Genomic DNA, 20,847 nt, shown 5'->3' with positions numbered 1-20,847 from the left:
AACCCATAGTTGTTCAGCAGTATTGACTTCAAAACACAAGTGAAAAAAAGTGATATTCCACCATGCAGTAAGTTAACATTCATAAATGTACATTACTAGCTTTGAAGCAAATTTTCTTGACCATAAGAAAGATCTCTCTTAAATGACCACAGCACAGTACTGAATGAGATTTAACAAGTTATCTTCAAATGATCCCTGAGAAGCTACATACTGTATGGCACTAAATCATTTTAATTACAAAAGGATGAGTTAATCATTTTATGTGTCAGAGCTCAGGAGTGGCTAAAAATGTTTTCATTTTAAAAACAATTCTCTTTTATAGGAAAAACACCATTTATCACTGACCTACCTGAAGACAAAAAATAACCCAGAAAAAAATACATTTTGTGAATTCAATATTTTTATTTCATTTGGCTAGTAACTGCTTCAGGCCAATTGATCTCTTGCAGTTGCAATAGCAATATCTCTAAAAACCGACTTTAAGCACATTACATCCATCTATATTGAACAATCATCTTGGTAATTTAGCCAACAAAAGCAGCGTTGAAAAAACGTGGCAATGTAACACTTGATTGTGACAATGTGTATGGAAGAAAAAGAACGTATTACTTTTTGTTTCACATTTGAGGAACACAATTGCATTCATCACGACATCTTTCACTGTCATTTCCATTAAATTAATAAAAACTTCTGTGCAATGCTGCACCATACTCAAAGCTAGTAGGAGGATTTATCTTCACTGACGTTTATAGGGGTATGACTTATAGAATTAGTTATGACTATTAACCTTGTCTTTGTTGTTTCTCCACGGACATGTTCTGACAGAAGGTCCATTCACCCTGGATCAGCAAGCCTCCTGATCTTTGTGGAAACCCAGGTCAACAGCTGCCAGCAATTGGCCACAGTGAGGGAACAAGAAGACTGTAGCCCGAAGTCATAGCACCTGGGTTTCAGCTATTACCCAACTGCCTGACATTTATGGTGGGGAAAGAGTCTGTGTGCTTATGAAACCAATGCCTGTCATTATAAACTAATTGTCTTTGTATTCCCTTACCTAGACGAATTCTCATTTGTTTAAATTTCACGCAGCCTTGTGCCATGTTCCCCTCCCAGCTGTTCCTCTGTTTGAGATAGTTTGCGACCTGCTTATGGAGATTTTACACTAGAGCTTCATCCATTAAGTGCAATGAGAATCAAAAGTCCCATGGTGGATTTGTAATATTTCAAGGTACAGCTGTTTAATTTTATTGTCAAAGTACACCCAGTCCTCCCTTTTTTTGGTGAGGGATGCATTCCTGAACTACCCATGGATAACAAAAAACACCTATCTCCTATACCATAAATATATACCAAGAGTATGCCTAATACACCATGTGAATGAGCTCAAATAAGCCATATAACAGATTAACATGACAAAAAAAGTCAACTGCACTGTTTTCTATCATAAAATTAATCAAAATTAACAAAGTTTGATGTGTAACAAGGAGGAAAACATATGCATGCACGTTTTACATTGAACCTCTGAGAGTCATTTGCATTTTTAGTGTGGTCTGAGACGTTTCAGGCCTCTAAGAATAATCTAGAAGCTTCCAGAACGCTTCCCACACCTGGGTTGGTCTGACCCTGCGAGTACGCAAAACTGCCTGTGAAAAACCATGGATAAGAAGGAAGGCGTACAGAGCTTTTGATATTGCACCCTCTTGCATTATTATACTAGAAATAACATCCCTGAAGGCTGAATTGCATCTTACTGCCATCTTTAGCTAAAGAAACTATTTAGTGGAAAATTAATACTACTTAAATTTTTCAAATTTTTTAGATTTGTTTCTGGCACCAAGCAGGTGAAAAACCCAATGAAGAGACTGTGATGGAGAACAATGAGTCACCCTATACTGGAAAGAGAACACTTATTCGAAAGTAGAACATCAGGAAAACCACCAAAACACTATCAATTCACATTGCTGCAAGCCCATTTTTTAAAGTATACTTTCATTAATGCATGGTTTAATGTGCTGAGACTGACATGAGAAATTGGAGTGGATGAAGTGGGTCTCCCCCTAAATAATTATTTCAGGCACATTAAACGTATATAAAATCAACACAAATATTTATATATACAGTATATTAAAAATGATTGTGTCCTATGACCTTTTATTTCAATTTAGGTCTACAAAATGAATACATATTCTAGAACACACTTTATTCTAGAATGCAAACAATTCTGCTATTTGAGAATTAATGCTTTATGAGGAACTTCATCAGAAGCCTTCTGCAAATCTAAATTTACCTTTCAGAATGCTCTGCGTGTGCCCATTCCTTATGTTGCTTTGAAGAGTTCTAAAAGTAGTGAAGCACGGGCTGCCTTCTCTAAATCCATATTGACTGTTCCTTAAAATCCAATTTTGATACAGCCGATCCTCTAGTTCTAATTGTTTCCACGACCTTGCATGTAGGAGAAGTCATGTTTAAGGGAGGGCATTACACTGGCAATTCATTACTCCATGGGTACTACACCTGTCTGTTGGACAAGTTGGCTTATAATTCCTGATGTTTGGTAAGGATATCATTGTTATCTCCAGGATACCAACTGATTTATTATTCATGAGAGCTTTTAGATACCTAGATACTTCTGCCTCTTCTGAGTTAGTAGTATATAATAAAGAATCTTCTTCCATTGCCTGAGGCATGTTGACTTATTCCTTAGTAAACACCTGAGTGAAGTACATATTTAGCACAACAGCCATTTCTCTTTGTCTAGAAATCTCCCTTTATTGTTCCCGAAACATTTGACTAGTTTTTCTTTTGCTGTTACAGCACTTAACTAGCTTTTTTATTAACTATTGTAGCCTCCTTTGCAAAATGTCTTTAAACCACTCTTGGTCTTGCTGAATGTCTATATGTGTTCACAATTACACTCCGTTTCTTCAGCTGGATCCTGTCATTTCTTAACACTTTCTTTTCCCTTATGTTTTTCCTAATCGATTTCTTAACCCATCTGAAATCGTTTTTTAACTTTTATTTTTCTTACAGAATTAAAGTCTCCTGTGCTTCAAAAAGAATGTATTAAAACTGTTAATATTCCTTCTCCATTGACTCCACATCTTTTCTAGCCATTATTCCTCTCTTGAGCTCTGTCTCAGTCTTTCGAAGGCTGCCTTCTGGAAATTGTAAACTGAATTACAGTAAACCCTGAGTTTAATAAACCAACGGGGAGAAGGGAGAATCATGTTGCATTAAAATTTTAAATGACATATGATGTTTTTCCAGCCCATAAACACACTATGATATGAGAAATAAAATATGCATATACTATATTTACGCTTTCTGGATAAGTAAATACAAAGCAGCACTGTATTGCCAATACAGTACACTGTACTGTATACTGTATACTGTATACAGACACTGTCCTCATGGCCAGCTCATTCATACAGGTAAACTAGGCAGTCCCCCAGGGTGTAATGGGGTATCAAATTTGAGAAAAAAAAATCATGGCAAAATTGTAAAGGCTTTAAAATACAAATTAAAAATGCAGATGTCATTATTCAATTCATGCATGCAAAAGGAGGGAATAATACTAAAAGAGTCATGTAAAAAAGATCAAAAGGATATTTTTGTTTCCATAAACTGATCTTTGGAAACACATATACATATTTAAATAGATCTTTTTAAGCATACTGGATATACAACCTTAAGCTTTTGAGATGCAAATTAAACCTTCAGATAGCTGGACTCAGTACAAATGTTAAACCTTGAGCAGCATCTAGCAGCATTATTTAAGAGAATCACTTTTGCATGGTTAGTTCCATGTACTTAGTTCCAGAGATGCAGTTAAATGTTTCAGCTTACTTCAGTAACATTTGGAAATTGTGTACGTTTTTTCAAATACAACAAAAAACGCTGTGAGGCTTTGCTGAGAACAAGAACTTTTAATTATTTTTAACCATATAATTGAACAAAATGACAGGGAAGTTATATCATAATGTGTAACTGGTATTTTTTATAATAAACTACATATTTAATTTTGTATTTTGAGCTTGGTTTGGGCTAAAATGTGCATCTTAGGTCAGCTGGCTAGTGAACAGAACTATAATAATCAAAACGTTGACAACCATGGACAAAGTTTTAAAAATCGTTCAACAGATCAATTTAATTTTAAATCTAAAGTTTATGGACAATAAAAAAACTGAATTTGTCTCAAGTTAAGAAAGAGTTTAGCCTACAAAACAAATTTTTATATTGCTGTGTCAGAGGAGAAGAAACAAATCCATCTACCTTTAGAAGTAGATTATATTTCTGATAAAGTTACAATAAGTAAACTTTATATTATGGTTCAGAATTAGATACCCAAGATAAAGCAGAACGTGATGCCTGGTAAGTCCTTAATAGTTGATGAAAAACCTGCTTTATACATAAATGAGGGATTCTATTCTTTTATTTTTTAACTTTAAAGGTTTGAACATCATTCATACTTAATCTTGTTAATGACAAAATAATTAAACCTGATCCACACGAATGCTGGTAGAGTACCCAGTTGACTTTTCACATATAAAGGTTTCATGTGACAGAAGCTGTCTTTGATGTTTCTTTTTCATTGAAACAAATAAAAATGCTCTAGCAGACAAAAATGCTTGTTTGTTGTGACTGTAGTACACTTATGTAGACTCTCTAGCAGTGATCTATGACAATAAAGGCACCAACAGGATCTCAGGGTAAAATTATTTTAGCTAATTAAGGTATTGTCACATCAGCACAAACCTTTGGTGTCCAGGCGCCACAACAAATACAAACCACAGAATCCAAGAGAAATGTAATTAAATGTATTAATGGAATTGAATGAACTCCTTAAACTGCCCAGTCATGGTGTCACACCCCACACTCTCCCTCGCAAACGACGTTACATTCCCGGAACCTCTGCTTCCCAATCTCATCCCTGATTGAACCCAGCACATTCTCACATGCATCAGATTCCTCAAATTCTCACTCCCTAACCAATCATCCAATCACACCCTTCCTTTCAGTATTTAAACCCCCTTCGCACACCTTCCCATGCTCACTATTGAGAAGGTTTTCTTAGTATTCTCCAGTGGGTGTTTCCAAACCTTCTGACTGAGCTTCTGACTGAGCTTCTGACTGAGCTTCTGACTGAGCTTCTGACTGAGCTTCTGACTGAGCTTCTGACTGAGCTTCTGACTGAGCTTCTGACTGAGCTTCTGCTTTTGAATTGTTTTGGATTTCTCTTGTTACTGGACCCTCTGCCTCCCTTATTGACCCAGCCTTTGGATTTTGTCTTTTGGTTTGTCCCTTTGCTACTCTGTGTCCTGTGGGATTCCGGTCACGCATAAGGATCCTTCTATTCCACGTATTGGTTCTGTGACACATGGTAAATCCACAGATTTGAATGTGAAAAAGAAGATGCCCTCTCTTAATAAAAGCAAAAACATGAATTCTATATGTTGTTTGACCTCAAGAGTAATACACAGGGGCACTAATCACATTGATCTGTCAATATATTTCCTACTTCAACCAGTCTTTGCTGTTTCATTTCCCACTTTGGTTGGGGACAGACAGAGCATGTTAATACCTGAGAACCAGAGCACTCGACATGTGATTCCTTTATGGTGCATTTGACTCCTTCAAGCAAAACACTCAATGTAAATGTTTGTTTGAGGTGAACATAGTTTAAACCTTATGTAAACAGTTTTAATAGAAAGGTCTCTCACAGTATGGTCCTGTGCTTTGTTTGGTGCTCTGTCTGTCCCATAAAAATGCCAGAGCTGTAAATAATGAAGTCACATTTCTAATCCCTAAATAGCTCTGCATTTAATCTAAAACACTCTTACGTGTAGTCTCTATTCAAGACAAGAAAAGGGTTCAGATGTTTCAGCCTGGTAGTGTAGGACATTCCCATAAGAGAAGAACTGCCTTTTTGTAACATGGCAACCAATACTATACACAGTATTCTAAATGAGGTTTAACTAGTGCATTGTATAATTTAAATTAAACATCCCTTGACTTGAATTTTACACTTAGCCTAACATTCTTAATGTAATGTAATTCAATGTAATACCCTGCCCTTGTAAACACTATCGGCCAGGAGTTGGCCTGGAACTTTATATTAATTTTAATGTTATTAATTTTATCCACTCTTTAAGAGATTATTCCTTGATTTAAAGTCTACATGTTTCCCTATATATCTAACTGGATTGCCTTTTAGTTTTCCCACATTGTGGGTAAGATTCACATTATTTGTCAAATACTTCAGTCTTTTTCATAATTAGTGTCTTAAGGTTTAATGCTTTTATTCTTATATTTATAATTTTATGTTTTTGCTGGCTTCTTGGAGCTCTGCACTACTTAACATGTCATCTGCCCAGTCTTGACTTTTGACTAAATCATTTAAAAATGTCTTTGTAGTTTCTGCAGTGTTATCTCTCAGAGATAAAATTGCCAGATGTCATACAAAAACAAGTGCTTATAAGATTTCTAATTAGAACTGATAGCAGACAACCTGACTTTTGCATCACCAGCTTCGAAGATGGGAGCAGTCCCCCTTTGATCTTGGAAAAAACATTTACAGTATGACTGACAGATGCCCTTCAAATACTCTTCAGTCAAATAATGTCCATTTAGCACAGCGTCAATGGGCCTCAAGCCACTGTACAAGATGAAAATACACCTACGTTTTGGGCAGCTAAGTTTAAATAAAATAAAAACCTATAATAATATAATAAAATATATAAGATATAATAGATAATAATGTTTGTGCCTTGGTATTGTGCTAGACACAATTACAAAATTACTTGCCCTTGTTTAACTCTTTTTACGTGTCCATTTGTTCTGGAGACAGAAATATTCTCAATGGACATGAGAACGACAAAGTGCACAGAGCAACAGAGACGTTTCCAAAAGTATCGTGTGAATATCTTTGTATACTTTCACTGGATTAAAAAAGCCATCTTTGGAGTTGCAAAAGTGACTTGTTTGTGTATGTGTCTTTTTGGTATCCATATTTGTTTCTGAGAACGGGACAGGAGTGGTTATTGAACTTACCAGATACTCTGGAAATGATTAAAGAGCAAAGCACCAGAGGACACTCAATAACTCAGACATACACACCTCTCCAACAACCTACAGTATATATAACATTCTAAAGTCATTAGAACTAACTATTAAAATGCATACAATGTATATCACATAACTACCATTATATTACTATAGGTAGATGGATATACAGTATATGACAGAATCTCCCAGCTCAGCCCTCCTGAATTTGCAGTTGTATGGAAAACAAACTAACAACATGAAGGCATGAAAGCGAACAGACCTGCATTAATGGAGCATTCAGACATTTTCACCTTGCACTAGACATAAAAACAGAAAGCTCTGGTGCTCCAAATCTCTTTCATTACCTCCCAGCAATAAAAAGAGCTACAGTGCTGTAGAGAGCAGCAGGGATCCGTATTAGTAGGAACATTCAAGCAACGCAGGCTGTGCTCACCTCTAATCTGTGGACAGCTGCCAGAACTCTTTATTTGGTGTCAAAAAAACAAACAGAAACCGTAAGACCGAAAAAGTGGAGAGGAATAAATAATTCAGCTGTTGCCAAACAATAACAAGCACTCAAGCCTTGCCCACCTCTGACACCCACTTCCTATATTTTTCTTTTGTTCAAGTAAACCCATGTTCAAATGCGAAAGATGTCACACGCCGTGCATTAATATTTCACAGCTCTCAATGTTTCTATTTCAAATTCATCCGATTCTTATCTTACCTCACCACTTAACACACAGCACTGCTCAGTAACCACAGCCTCTCACTGAGCTTGGAACTACAAAGGTTTCCAGGAACCATCACTGTAGCCCAAAGAAATAATCAGATGGGAAGAGAAGACCTGCAGGCAACATTTATCTAAATGCGTACAAGCATCTAAAATAGTACAGTAGTTTTGGATGCATATATACTGTAATTGTTGAATCATTTAAAATTATTGTTAAATATATATACTAATTTTTCAATTTTAATTTTAGTTTAGTTTAGGATTTAATGAAATAAAATAACTTTCTTTTCTATGTGGCAAATACACCTTTAAAATGGTGCGGGAACATTCCGTAATGCATCCATTTTCCATTTGCACATTTATTAGTTTACTTAACAAAATATCTCTGTTTACCGCTGAAAGGCTCACATCTTTATGAACTTTTTAACTTTTACCACCGGTCACGGTGTTTCTTAGTATCAAGGTCATTATCATAAAGCCAAAGAACAAAGAGTTTCGTTTTCTCAGTCTTTCATTTACGTGCTAAACAGTCATACTGTATATACCAAATGTAACACTTTTTACCCTATTTACAACTAGAATCAGTGTAAGCTGCTTTACCAAGTTTGAACCACCACCCCAAAGCCACATATTTAATTAAATTAAGTAGCAACATGAATTGGGTTTCTAATTAAAAAGGAAACATTTTTCATGTCGTGTTTACACTTCCAATACTGCTAATGGCATGGGCATTAAAAATTCCGATCAAACTAGAAGGATCACAGACGCTAAAAGTTAAGTTAAAAACTTTAAGAAAAATCTCACTAATAACTTAATCTTCATTGCTGATCTCCAGACTCCAGAATGAATAATGAACAAACGAACAAATGAGGAAGAACCAGCTGATGGTGAGGTGTAGCCTGCTTCATCATCATTTACGGGTCAGTGGTTTCTGCATTAGTGTAGCAGCTTCCGAGACACTTAATTTTATTCTGTACGTAATGTGAGTGGAAAGGGGTCACAGTATTGAAGCTTAACATCATAAGGCCAAAATACGAGCAGTGGAAACCAAATCAATTCTTCAAATGCAGATCTGTGGAAAAGACAGAGATGGTAATTTTAAGGGTTGGTATTTTTCTCAAAACAGTCAGTCATAAGTCAAATCCAGAGGCCCTAGCAATAAATGTTCAAGAGCCAAGAGAGCAGAGGGCATGTTGACTTCTGCCTTGGTTGACAATGCCGAAATCTCTTGTAATACATGTTTAAACTGTCTCTGAGGCTAAAGTACAAACAGGAAAATACATTTTTTTTTTAAAAAAAAAGAACCGGTTCAGTGAAAGGACTACTGAACTTGGTCTTCATGAATGTCTAGTCTTTTTCTGTCCTAATCTGAAAAGTAAAAAAATTAACTTGAGTGGTTAAAAGCTTAAAGGAAATGAAGTGGTCTGTATCAAGAGCACTCCACTGATGGTAGTGTTAATAATCAAATCACACAGTATGAAAAACTCTCTTCTCTCCTTGAGGTTTTGACTTCATAAATGATTAAATAGAGGTTTCCATGGTTCATCAACACATAGTTTTTAAACTTAAAAAATATGAGGTTTTCTACAGAGAACAGTGACTGTTAATAGTGATTCAGAAAAAGAAATACAGGTGTGTCTACCGAGAATGGTGATTGTAAACAGTGGTTTAGAAAATATAGCAAATCATCTAAAATTCTCATTTCTCTAGTGTTATATACTGTAGCTATTTATAAGGGGTTATAATTAGGTCCTTTGGGTGTCATATTCTGTATCTGATCACACCACCCCCATTTGTTACAGTAAAGGTGACTATAATTCATGCAAACTGAAGTAAGTGTTCATAGATAAACACTTCATTCAGCAGTGATCTATTACAGTTTCTATGGTAATATAAGCAACCCTAACCATCTTTGCAATTCCAAGAGTAAAGGTCTTGTAAACCATAAAAGGAAATCCTAGTGAAACACCATAATTCTTTAGCACTGTCATACATTATTACACAATTTAAATTTTTCATTTCCCTGTCTGAACAACTGCCAGTCAAAAATGAAGTACAGTATATTTACAGAATAAACTGATATTAAGACGTTGCTAATTACAAAGTATCACTGGAATATGTCTCAAACTCTTCCCTGAAGTGTCTATCTTAAGAGACTGAAGAGAGTAATCTATTAAACTAATGTAGATCCTATATTTCAAAGGTTTTAACAGTTATTTGTTTCAATGGAGGAGTCAATGTTTGATCCAACAAGCGATACCTATGGTGTTCCTCAAGGCTGTATTCTTGATCCAATATTATTCTTTATATTTATTTGTTTAAATTGTTTTAATCCAGAACAATTGCTTATGCTAAACTGCTATGTTTATGACAATTATATCTTTACATGATGTGTGTATCATTTTGTACATTTATATATGTAGTTAAGAAAGATAATTTGTATTTATGATACAATGTGCATCCTTTTATGTATTATATCAGTCCTATATGCTGACATGACACAGTATTTGTCTTACTTGAATGTATTACCGACATCTAAACCTGAATCTCCCAAATGCTTTATCCAACACCTTGACTTTTCAGAAAGACTCCGCCAACTTACTGCCTGATGTCATTTTTTACTGTGAATTTTCTGTCACACATTTAAATATTTCAAAAAATGATTTTATCATTTAAAACATATTATGATATCAGAATTTTTTTCTGTATTTTTCTAATGCTGACAAAGCGGGCCATGCTTTTAACTCACCTAACTGTAAACTATAACTTTCTTCTTGCCAGATAAGCAAGCCAAGCCTTAGTCTACAGCTTGTATGTATTTCACATGCGAGGATTCTTTGCATTTTTCAGGTTTTAAATATAATTTTATCAGTTACATTTTTTAACATGGACTGTATGCTTTTCTTTTTATCTTTCTAAGGTTTTTTTTTCTCCAAATCAGTGAAGCTTTGTTACTGTCTATTTTAACTTTGTGTAAAGTGCTTTGATCTCTGTGGTGTGCTAGGCTCCATACAAATACAATTTCTGTTGTATTATAAATGTGAGCACTGTCATTTCATCAGCTAGAAGGCTGTTTCCATCACCTTCCAATAACCAAATTAAGCACAAATGCTGCTGTTTACCAATCTCTCAGTGCTGGTAACAGTACAAATTTCCTATAACTTAACAGAACTGCCTGTCACAACATAAATTAGTTAAAAAGGAATCATCTTGAGAGGTGAAATGAAGAATCCTATACAATGAATAATTTGTAAAATAAAAGTATTTTTTCTAGATAAATTAAAAGAATTATTCAAAGGCCTGTCTCTCTGGTTATTTGGTTACAGGAACTTTGTCCAGATACTTTTCTTACTCATTTTGATATATAATTCAGTAGTTTTATTTATGTTCACTTACTCTTAGCACAACTGTCCTTAGACATTTCCATCTCATCCAGCTCGCTTATTAGATTAAATATGTATAACTGCAAGAAATATTGTCTTGACTGCTGGTGGAATTATGAAGACAAGAAAAAGAGAGAGGGGGAGTGAGTGAACTCCACATTTCCCAAAGTCCTTCATTCCCTCACTGGAAGTTAATACATTTTTAATGTGACTGCACACATCACTACATTTAGCAGCTGGTAAATCTGAATAAGTCCCACATCCCTTGAGGGTCCCTCTGCTCATTTGTAAAATGTCAAGAAGTACTCAGTGTCAAAAAGGACTCATTTACCTTCCCAGCCATCAATAGGTAAAGTGCCTTTGAAAGCAAACGTTTCCAGGGGTATGGAGAGGCAGAAAGAAAACTGTACAGTTCTGCCTATGTAACACAGCCTTTCTATGTTGGTATTCTTCTCAAAAAAGGGCTTTATGGCTGCTTTAGAGAGGCAAAATACTGCACACGTGGAAAGTGAAAATGCTGTCTCTTTGAAATAATTCTCTTTGAAACATTTAGCAAACGTACATAAAGAGTTGGTGATGCTGCATCCAAAGCAAAGAAACAAGTGAAGAACAGTAATTGGACTGGGTGGTAAGTGAGAAATGTGAAATTGTAATTGCAATGATCAAAGTAATGAACAAACATGCACTCGGGAGACCAATCCTAAAGGCGTGACTGCAAACTCCTTTGCCTGTGCTGACGAGCACTAAATGTTCTTTCTTTTGCTCAATGGGATATTGTGGCCAGAGAATGGCTGTTTTATATTGGCCAGGTATATATTTACATAATAATAAACTTTATTTTTATAAAAGCCCCTTTAAAGTGGTTTTTCAAAGCGGTTTACCTTTACATGATAAGCTACCCCCTCTGAGAAAGACACAGACAACAGTTTGTGAACTGAGACCGGTGGATTTTTAGGTCTCTTGACTACTTTCAGCTTTTGCTTTGGTTTTGGTTTTTTGAAAGGTGGAAAAAGAAGCTATCTTGGTTTTACAATGCTATAATTAAAATATATTTAACACTTAAAGTTTTCCTAATGAATAAAAGCAATAATGTGCTGTTTTTTTACAGTAGTACAAATATATTAAAGCATATCTAACGCAGGGCTTCCCAAATTCTCTCCATGGGATTCCTAAGCCTGCTGGTTCCAGACAAACTCTCTGTCTTTGAATCCACAAATGAAATTGTTCTAATTTTTAATACGAAATATTAAAAGAATATATCCAACATTATTGAAGAGTCCTTCATCATTATTGAAGGATTGCATTACATAACTATGAGTTTAGCAGAAACAAAAGCCAGTAAGCACAGTTGGAGATCATCAGAACCAGAAATTGGGAACTGCAGTCCATGCAAACATGGCTTAACAATGGCCTCCTTCTTTAACTCAGGCATCACTATTAAACCAAGCACCATGTGAGCAAACAGTCCAGCATACCTGCATATTCCTGGAACATACATGAGTTACATGACCCATAAAGCTTTGTGACTAATACACTCAAACTGTGACCAATTTGGAACTAATAAGTAGCATTTAAACCTGTGTTCATCTTTAAGCCTGATGTATCATAATCACATGGTCCGCAGGACCGGTCCACTCCCCCAGCCCAGTTTTCCAGCTCTTGTTGAAGTTGCAGTCGAAGCCATTAATCAAGATCACACTCTACGTTCAGGCCTTATCTGAGCCCACACATCAAAAACGCCCCCTTGGCCGTAATAGCGTGGTATAGACAGTGCTCCTTGTGGTTCTCTACTTCATTCAAACGCTGTGCTCCTGTTTGATGTCATGCACAGTGATGGTGGGAAAACAAAACTAGACCTGTACACATATACAGCATATACTGTACAGAGAGATGTATGTGTGGAGGAACTCAAGCTATCTAATTGTCTCTAGTTCTAGAGGAAGTAAAATTCGAGAGACACAGTTAACTAAATATGCAAAGAGACACAGTGACTTAATATGCAAAGTATTTGATATGTTAACTTGATCATTTATTATTAATTCAGAAGTGAGCAGGAGAAACAAAAAAGGTACAGGAGATACAGGCTATGAAAAGCAAAAGTAGAAAATTAAGTGTATTTTTAATGTGGCAATATAACCATCAATTTTTAAGATTTGCACTTAGAATGAGTTTACTTGTCAAGGAAACAAGTACAGGAAAAATACTCTCTACTGCAGAGTACTAACCTTAAAATATCTGAGATACCATAAAAATTAGCGAGAAGTAGCTTCATCTTCATTAAAACTGCATTTTCAGCACTGGTAATAAGCATATAAAGCAAATATTTCACTCAAGTGTTTGCATCATTTAAGGGGCTTGGTTAATACATGATTAGGAACAAGTAATAGTTTATTCCATTCTGAAAAAAAGAAGAAAGAGAACACAACGTTTCGGCCGTGGAGCCTTCTTCAGAAGGCTCCACGGCCGAAACGTTGTGTTCTCTTTCTTCTTTTTTTCAGCATGGAATAAACCTATTACTTGTTCCTTTGCAGCCTACGCATGCTGACGCAGCTACCCACCTGAACTAATACATGATTAGATGTATTCAATTTAAATAATTATTTCTTTTACACAGACAACATTTGTGTCTACCACAAATATTATTTTTTAAAAGACAACTCATTTAAATGGAGCACTTGCTTTCATCCTTTGATGCCTAAAAAGATTTCTGAAAAGAATTATAAAAAATAGACCCAGTTTAAATTTCCATTCACCTGTATTAATTATTTAGAACCCGACTAGAGATCAACTTGCTCTCATCCTTGCTGCAGGTTTGTCTGCAACTGAATCTGCTGCACAGACAATCTCTGAGGTAACTGTTATCAGGAGGCCTAATTTTTAAATATAGATGAACAGAAAAAGAATGTGGTCAATGCTGAATCCTACGGTCTACCATGGAAACCTGCATCTTATCCTGTCAAAAATATCTTTACCCCTCTAATGTGCTCCCTGAAGCTAAATGCATATAAATGTTCTTTACATGAGAAATGTGTGCTTCAGACTGAAAGACAGATAATATATACTTACTTTTAGAAACCTCTGAGGACCTCACCTGCCAATTGTGCATCAAACTGTGTAACAGTGCTCATGCCTGTGTGAGATATATCCCCGCTGAGGATTAAAAAGAAACAGTGACCCTGAAGCAGTCTTTATCTTATTGCATTTTTTCTTCTTCTGCAAGCCACTTTCCACAGCTAAACTCTGTGTTCCAGGGGGTTCATGCTGAACAGTCTTCTGTACATGCAAGGGGAATGCTGCCTTAAAGGAAGTATGGATATACGCCTGGCTTAAATCCCCTTTTCAGCATTATCTGGTTGTTCAGTAGGGCAGAGATTGCTTAAGAGTGTCTAAAAGTATGGACAGAAATCCTACACCTAAGGAGCAAGCTCACCATTTGAAACTGTGCTGGTCATTACTGATGAAGAAAGATGTGAAGACGGGGGTTTGAATTTAATCTTTTCTGTAGGGGGTTTAGACTTCCAAGTCACAAGCAGGGGTTTATGGCAGGAAAGGGGGTTAACTGATAAGGATTGCAGATGCCAGCTAGGAACCCCCCTGGGTGTAATGTTAAACTGACCATTTGCCCAGAACATCGTAAACTGGCCAAATACCATGAACCCCCCTCTTTACCATCATACCGAGTGACGTCAGAAACGGAGAAGAAAACACTATATAACCCAAAAGTTTGTAACAGTACGTGGAACAATACTTCGGTTTTGTTGTTTCTTGCGGGAAACAAGACTTCGGCTTTATTGTTCCTTGCATGCAATAAACTCATCTGTTTCACTTCATCTCGGGATCAAGAACTTTATTTCTTCTGTTACAACAAATTTGGCGTAGTCGGCAGGATGCTCCAGAAGGCGCAGAACTTCCCATCGGCAGGAGAGACGGTCAGCGCGCACATAACTAAGAGGTAAGGACTCCTCTTTTATTTAAAAGTCCCGACTCTCTCTGACCGATTGGGAAATCTCTGCTCCCTGCGAGAATCGCCCGAGATGACGGAGTAAACGTGAGTTTCTGAATTCCTCTGGCCCGGGGAAGGCACCGGTGTATGTAATGGGTTGTTTGCTGTAAGCCCAGAATTTGGTCTGGCAGGGGTTCCGCGGTATTGTGTACAGGCGTTCGAAGCTGGTGTATGCCTTAATTGCGCGTGGAGTTTTGAACGGGTTTTGGACCCTTACCGTGAAGTCAGGACTGGTGTGGGTCTTAATTGCACCCGGAGTTCTGAAGCTCAGAACTGGTTTGGGTCTTAATTGCACCCGGAGTTCTGAGGCTCTGAATCGGTGTGGGCCTTAATTGCGCCCGGGGTTCTAGAGCAAGTGGTGCATTAAATGCACGTAGTTCAGGACTGGTGTGGGTCTTAGTTGCACCCGGAGTTCTGAAGGTCAGGACTGGTGTGGGTCTTAATTGCACCCGGAGTTCTGTGGCTCGGGATCGGTGTGGGCCTTAATTGCGCCCGGGGTTCTGGAGCTGAGTGGTGCATTAAATGCACGTATAATCCAGGATTGGTGTGGGCTTTAATTACGCCCGGGGTCCTGAGATTAGCTACGCCTTGATCGTGCACAGATTGGCGTGGCGTGGTTTTTTTTTTTGTTTTAAAGGAAACAGGAGTAGAAGAGATATATGTATGTATGTTTTTGGTGTTTTCCTTGTTTGTGAAATACATATACACACGCACGACACTAACATAAACACACCTCATAATAAAAGAGCAAAGCATTAAGTAGCAGGATTTAAAGGACGTTGAGACCCGAGAATCGCCCTGATTGAGCTCAGTGCGTAAGTCCACCCCGGGGCAAAAGCAGCGATGCTGGCGTTCTGGGGATGGTGAATTACTGATCAAGAAAGGGGGTTTTCGAGGTCTCGTTTCTTACCTGTGAACAGTGCGGTGTAAATCCTCTCTAAAGTCTCTGAGAGGTATTTAGATCCGGAGGTAACAGACGCCCTTGGCTGAATGAGTGCAGGAATGCACAGGTTTTTCAAGTGAAAGCATCCCCCTACTGAATGAGCTGTTACCTCACACACGACAAAAGTAAATCTTAAAGAGACTGAACATGTGCGCTAACTGATGGTTTGAGAAAGTGGTGGAAGGGTCCGTTTAAATATCGGAAAAGTGTAAGTTGACGGAAAAGAAGGAGAAAAATATGGAAAAAGCTGAGTTTGTCAGAGGGAATTTGGGGCGAAGACGCCTGTAAAGAAAGCATATATGAGTATTGATTGGCAAAAGCACAAGCATGTAGCTCCCACCCTGGTGCACGGCCGGCACCAGTAGTGGCAGATACATGACGAAAAAGAAAGAAATTGGGATGTGACTTAAAAGTGTGTTTACGGGGAAAATAAAAACCCGGAAAAAAAATATACTTTACTCACTACGAAAGAGTATAGGAAAAAAAAAGCTAAAAGAGGCAGTACAGGAGAGTGAGAAACGAATTAGGAATTAACTCCTGGTCACGCTGCACTGGTAAATGTGCTGCAGCCAGCGACTAAGTTATGTCCTGCTCTCCCACAGGGGAACAAACAGGCAGGAAACGAAAATAATTGGGATCAATTCCCTCAGTGGCCATATGGAGAAGGGGGGTCTGATTGGGATAACACTTGGTATGAGTGTGATAAAAACGGATCAGGGTCTCCCCTGTTAGAGGGAGGGCGCCCGCAGATCTGTACTCTCACTCGAAGTGGGAAAGGACTTGATGTAGCAGGGGCTGGCGCCGTTGATGACAGCGCCACTCTAACACTGTCTCGCACCCCGTCGAGGGGGTCTGCAATCGCACCTACCTTCCCTGATTTCCCCCATACGATCAAATCCAAAACCGTAAGATATTGACCGGTGGGCTAAAGTACCGCACCCGAAATTAGAAATGCAGCGAACCTGGAGTGCGCTTCAGGAATTAAAAGGATTCATGTAAAAGTAAAACAAGAATACAGCACATTGTATTACGAAGAGAAAAATATATTCTCGATGTGTATGTGTGTTTTATGAATTTGTGTGCCGGCATGTATGTGTGTAACTGTGAGTTTTGGTCTACTAAATGACGGTGTGAGTGTGTTTAGCCAGCGGGACTGGCTAGAGACGTAACTAAAGAGACTTGACGAAAATCAACTTAAGGAGATTGGAAAATATAAGAGCGTCTGAAACGTATAAGTACAGTACAGGTGGACGTAAAAGTAGTTAAACAGTTTTTGTATTATTATAAATTATTATAAATTGTAATTTATACAATTAGTTGTAATAGTGGAAACAATTTGGTTTTATTCGAATGTCTCGAAACCAGACATGCTGAAACGCTGTAGAATCGAGACTGGGGAGAATAACGTCTTGTGAGAAAATCTGTTTACCTAACGATTAGATCCTGTAAATCCCTTGTAGCCTCCCTAAGTCTGTCCCAGTCCAGTGGATAAAAATGTACTGTTAATGGAGTGTTGGTTTTTCTGTAGGGGATACTGGAGCACTACTGTCCTGCTTGTTTCACTCCTCTGTTCAACAGTGTACTGTAGAGCAATGTATATGGGAAGATGGCAGGAGGCCACAGGAGTATTGGGACAGCAAGTTTTACTTGCCGAGTACCAGATTTTAATGGGTGGTTTGATCCCAGATCTATTGGGTTGAAATATTATGCATTACAAAGAATGACTATGCAGAACAGGGTATCACGGGGCTTCAACTGGCTGTGATCACTCAGTATGTTGATGGTATTCTGAGTGCTTCCCCTGACGAGGAAACCCACAAGTCTGAGTTGCTTCAGCTTTAGAGTGTCTAATAGAAGCAGTTATGATAAGGCCCTTTTGTGTCTAGCATTGTGGAATTTTAACAGGGCCTGGGTAATATGTTTTTTTTTTTACAGGGTGAGCACAACTCTTAACAGATCTGCTTAAGGGGGGAGTGCAGTACAAGGACAAGATTGCCTTGGTTCCTGCAGCAAAAGCCGCCTTTAATAATTTGAAACAAGTTCTCTTACAGGTGCTGAGACTGGGGTTTCCTCAGAGGGATCAACCATTCCTTTGTATTATTGCAAGTAGCTGACAGAGGCCACCCAAGGAGCCCGCGAGCAGGTCCTGGAGGCGTGGGGACCACCACCTGAAGGAGGGCACAACCTCATCCCAGGAGAGTGGGTGTGGATCAGGAAATTTCCTTCACAGGTTCTCCAGCCCAGGTGGGACAGACCCTACCAGATCCTGTTGACAACCGAGTCTGCGGTTCGAGTGGAAGGAAAAGATCGCTGGATCCACGCGTCACACTGCCGACGAGCCTCATCCCCGGACTCAGAATGAAATCATTTCTGTCAATAATGATAATTGTTGCTGTAGAACTATGTTCCGCAGGGATTAATGATCATCTCTCCCACAAAGGAGAACATGGAATTAATTCCTTTTTAGGCCTCTCCTATCTGACAGCTAAGAAAACCAACCAAAGTGCCTGCTGGGTGTGTGCAGCATTACCCAAATATGTACAGGGAGGACTTCCTATGGGAGCCATTCCTTGGCGTCTCGAGGAAGTCATAGGCATGATCATTTGGAGGGATAATTTAGGAGATTTTAATATGACAAACTATGGGGGTTGCCATAACACGACTTTAACCTGCACAACATTACAGTATCTACAGGAGCGAAGCTTAGAGCCCACGAGTTTCACAGGCTCTTACGCTCCTAAATATAACAGAAGCCATACACCACCATACCTGACTCTAAATAAGGAACGTGAGGGAAACATATGTTTTCAGCACACTAATGGTCTGCACTTGGTTGGATGGAGTCGTTGCAACCTTACCATCGCTGCAAATATATCCACCTCTACCTTCCAAATTCCAGGATGGGATCGGCACACCCCACAATTCGGTATAAGTTTCTTATTTTCAGAGGCATGGGGAGCGCCAAACGGAACATATTTCATTTGTGGAAAACGAGCCTACCCATGGTTGCCAGCCCAGTGGTCTGGCTCATGTTATTTAGGATATGTGGTTCCTCATATCCGTGTTCAAACCCACACCCCCTTCGGACCTAACCACAGACCACAAAGAAAATTGGCTGATTGGGAATATTATTTAGGTATAATATTTCCACAAGCCGGCATGAACTTTCTGAGTCGAGAGTTAATTCAAATGGCTTCGACTTTAGAAGAATTAGCAAATTCTACCTCATCTAGTCTGAAGGCTGTTAATGATGAGATGGTAGCCCTCAGAACAGTGGCCATGCAGAACCGACTAGCTTTAGATTATGTACTGGCGGCCCAAGGAGGAACTTGTGCAGTAATTGGCACTGAATGCTGCACATATATCCCTGATAATTCTGAGCACATCTCAGATCTGGCCCAACACATTTACAATGAGGGACAGAAATATCAGGACTATTATACTGAAAATTGGGGAATTGGGTTTTGGGTAAAGTCTGTGTTTGGGGCCTGGGGTGGAACCTTTTTATAGTGTTTATCTGTAGGAGTAGTATTGTTTATATGTATAATTGTAATCATCACGTGCACAAAAACATGTATCACATCTTGCCATAACCGTGGAACGTACAATGTCATGGCAATACATACCTGTTCGCCAAGAAAGGAAAGATCTGCCCTGACATTGTATGTATAAAAATAGGCTACACTGACGTATGCCATATTTTATAAGGGGGGAATGAAGAAAGATGTGAAGACGGGGGTTTGAATTTAATCTTTTCTGTAGGGGGTTTAGACTTCCAAGTCACAAGCAGGGGTTTATGGCAGGAAAGGGGGTTAACTGATAAGGATTGCAGATGCCAGCTAGGAACCCCCCTGGGTGTAATGTTAAACTGACCATTTGCCCAGAACATCGTAAACTGGCCAAATACCATGAACCCCCCTCTTTACCATCATACCGAGTGACGTCAGAAACGGAGAAGAAAACACTATATAACCCAAAAGTTTGTAACAGTACGTGGAACAATACTTCGGTTTTGTTGTTTCTTGCGGGAAACAAGACTTCGGCTTTATTGTTCCTTGCATGCAATAAACTCATCTGTTTCACTTCATCTCGGGATCAAGAACTTTATTTCTTCTGTTACAACACTGACAAATCAGATTTAATCATACTTAATTATAGCACATAATGTTTTTGAAGGCAAACCAGAAAAAATGAAAGGAAATGTGTTGTGGTTAATTCCATGTTGAAGAGGGCTTACCATTTGAAATGTTATTTACACTTTCTTTTTACTTTCCAGTGTTTAATTACCCTCCACTTGTTTCTTTGCAGCAACAACTTAAAACAAGGTTACACAGGTCCTGTAATATAAATCCTTTTAATCAGAGATGTACAAGCATGGGATATCAGCAAAAGGCATATCTAACCCCAGTCATGTCTGCTTTGGCCTCTAGGCATCCCTTGCAAAATGTGAACTGTTAAAACTACAATAGTATTTGTTCTTTCATCTTAAATCAATAAAAAGCAAACAGAAATAAATTGTAGACAATATATACCAGGACAGGCATGTAAAAAACTCATATTTTTATGATCTTATTTCAGTATTATGAAGGGTTTATAATACCAATTTAAATGATTAAAATAGCACCTAATTCAGTTTTGAAATAGGTCAATTCTACGCAATATGGTAAATGTCTGGCCCTGAGGCTGCAGTCTGAAAAACATTTATCCTGTTTTAAAATGCACAGGGTTGGAAAATCTTAGG

General features: G+C 38.1%; 1 protein-coding gene across 4 annotated transcripts in view; it reads right to left on the bottom strand.

Annotated features, from left to right (window-relative positions):
- Window positions 1-20,847, bottom strand: part of LOC102693504 (sodium/potassium transporting ATPase interacting 3) — a 165,644-nt gene that overhangs the window by 91,790 nt on the left and 53,007 nt on the right. The gene's annotated exons all lie outside the window — the stretch shown is intronic.

Source organism: Lepisosteus oculatus, chromosome 6 (genome assembly GCF_040954835.1).
Source record: "Lepisosteus oculatus isolate fLepOcu1 chromosome 6, fLepOcu1.hap2, whole genome shotgun sequence".
Classification (NCBI taxonomy): Eukaryota; Metazoa; Chordata; class Actinopteri; order Semionotiformes; family Lepisosteidae; genus Lepisosteus; species Lepisosteus oculatus.
Note: the sequence above shows the minus strand (reverse complement) of the source record. Positions and strands in the feature narration are given on the sequence as shown.